This window comes from Fopius arisanus, unplaced genomic scaffold, assembly GCF_000806365.1.
Source record: "Fopius arisanus strain USDA-PBARC FA_bdor unplaced genomic scaffold, ASM80636v1 scaffold00207, whole genome shotgun sequence".
NCBI lineage: Eukaryota > Metazoa > Arthropoda > Insecta > Hymenoptera > Braconidae > Fopius > Fopius arisanus.
The window spans coordinates 19,539-22,787 of NW_011887946.1; positions in this window are offsets into that span (position 1 = coordinate 19,539).

Consider the following 3,249-nt stretch of genomic DNA (forward strand, 5'->3'; position numbering starts at 1 on the left):
TTTTTTTTTTTTATTATTATTCTAACCAATATGTATGCTCGATCGAACGTGTCGGAACTGGATAAAACGTGTGCCACGGGGTCGACTCCGAACATTCGCCCGGCGAAATGTCGAAATTATTCGTGTGACTCTTACATACTGTCGCAATTATCTCAAAAAATCTAGCATTAATATTTCGACGGTCTCATTTCACGAGAATTACCTCAACAATTCCTTTTTTTCGGAGCACTAAAAAATTTGTTAATAATGGATTTTAACCGGAACGAAAGCGTCGTTTCATCATTTTCACTCAAATAAAAGTGTTTTTCTTTTTTTCAGTCAACAAATTGATTGAAGACGAAAATGCGTCCAGATGTGCTAGTTAAATGTTAATAAGTTGATAATTAGTTTCTTTTGATTGTGTGATTTGATTATTGTGGGCACTCGGTTGAGAGCGAAATTGCATTTCTCTCGGTTGCTATTTAATTAATTTGTTATTTTGTGATTCAATTGTTTGAATTGAGTTAATTAGGAAATATCATATTTAAGTGGATGATTGTTTCATGTTTATTTTCGCCTTTATTCAATGGAATGAATAGTTTCATTGAATTTTTTAGGAATTCACCGATTGTTAATACATAGATTTATATGGAAATTAATGGAAACTGTAAATTTAGGCCTTTCCTTCGATGGAAATTGATGGAAATCCGGAAAACTGAGGTAAATATATTCTGGAACTTTCGATTAATCGGAAATGCTGTGCAATCTGGTGCTGAATATTCATGTTTCCATCGAAAGTTCAAATAAGTTGGGAAATCCTCGTCTCTTTGCTGCAGAAAAATCAGGAATTTGCCGCAATTGAGTGGAACTTGATATTTTTAATATCAGATATATGTTATAATCCAACACAATTGACATTTCAGTTTTAAAAAATATGATGAGCCCAAGAATTACAATTGTTTATGGCTAAAATTTCACTCTAAATTGTTCTCAATTTCGTGAAAATTGGATGCAATGATCGAGTATTCAAAGCAAAAAAATTGATCTGGAGAAATGTATGTGTACGTAGGAGGATGTGAAAAATCAACTGATTATCTTCTACCACGCGACTATGAAATAAAAAAAAAGGGAAGTGGTGAAACGAAAAGGAATATTGGCAGGAATGCAATAAACTTCAACTTCATAGCGTGAATTAAATGCACTCGCACTGTTGAGTCGCTGGAAAGATGATTTACGATCGATCCTATCAATAAAATTTCATGATTCAATCTTCACATGCAATACCGCATGAAAAAAATATGATATTATGACCGGAATCGACTAATCCACTTGGGTGAAAGAATATTGCATAATCGAGGCATTTTTTATAATAATAAAAAAGTATCAGAATTGATTTACAATAAATTCCATTATTTCTCTCCTCCAACACAACTTATTCTCAACGTCATAAGCACCAGAAAAATAAACACTAATTACAGACATGTTGAAATCGAGTTAAATTAAATATTAACAAATGCGATAAATATTAATAAATATCCGATTGCATCCGACTGATTTCACATATAATGTGCTGTCATTAATAATTCAATCTGCTGAGATGATTGTGCAAAAAATTGAAATAATCTTGTTTGAACGGTTTAATTCTGCTACCGGAATTGATCAGAAAATAGTATTTGTTATTTTTCTTCAGGGACGTGTTGAAATGTGAATGAATATTGAGAAGTGGAACAAATCTCAACCTCTAAACAGGATCAGATGCACTTGTGCTGTCAACTCCTTCGACAGATGATTTATTATTAATTTATGTTCCAATGACTTAATGTCACTTCAGCAAAAAATTATCGGATAAACGGTTTTTTGTTATTAAACTATACTTAAGATGATTAAAAATAAATGAATAAGCGAATAATTTATTTCTCTTATTCACTGAAGACATTTGAACAATTCCAGCATTTATCCAAGAAATTTTTTAATTTCTCTTTGTTAATGCAAATCAATTTAATCAATTTTAATGAATAGAAATCCTGTACATCTCAGCCTCCGGAGGCGAATCAAATGAACTTGCACTTTCGACTCGTTTGACAAATGATTTATCGTTAGTTAATTTTCCAATGGCCTAATGTCACTGCCTGTCACTGCAACGGAAAACAACTGCATCAGCATTTACCGATTGTTGTTAAAAAATCAAGATCAATGTAATCAGGGCCACGATTAATTACTATACAACGAGTAACAAAGAAAATTGAGAGCAGATTAAAATTATTTGAAGGTCTTAATCTTATAATCAAATGGATAAAAACTATCACTTTGAGTTGAATTATTTGTAAATATTTTTGGATCGTCAGTGAATCCAAAAAGTGATACAAAATCAAAATATATTTTTACGATTATATATATATTATTATGAGTTATTCATCATATTCTCAAGAAATCGTAAAGTGCAGTAATTTCTCCTCACAAATAAAATGGTACTCTCTTGAAAATTACTAGTCATCACCCGTCCCTGAAATTTCAACTTTTTTACTGGTGCGAAAGAAAAATTTATCTCCAACGTGTAACGCAAAAAAAAAAGTTGAAATCAATGGGAAAAATCTCAAGACGAAGGTGAATATGAAAAATGCAGTAAACTTCAGCCTCGCGTAAAGGATCAGAAGCCCTCGCACTCTTAATTGGTTGTTTGGACGATTTGTCATCCATTTCCTCAATAAAATTAAATAAATTTAGTCGTCAGATGCGTCATAAAAATATGGGGCGCGGCCGTGGCCCCAATGAATCCTAAAACCGGAAGTCAGCGAAATTCCCTCCCGACGGTGCATTTGAATACGTGCAAAGAAAAGACATTCCTCAAAAGTAAAAAAACCATTTTTGTTGACAGTTAATGCTGGCAATGATATATGGATATTCCGTGTGCAGCATTCTGCGTGCAGGCCTGCACATCCGGGTAGGATAACGTCGAATGTCCAAGTGAAGCTGAAACGTACATTGAGTATGACATTATAAGACTTGTAATAAGTACGCGACTCATGCGATATGCGATAATAAATTGTATTTCATTATAAAAATAAGTATATTTCACCTTCCGCGCAATTAATGTGACATTTCCGATTTTTCTAATTCAGGGTCATCTAATCTGTATTACCAGACAGGGAGTGAGGATGGAATACGAGAAAAAAAAAAAACTAGGTTATGCCCATTGAGTTTGCGTTTACAACCAATTAAACTGTCACCTTGGATTTCATTGACAAAGCGCCCACAAGTGAGAACTAATAA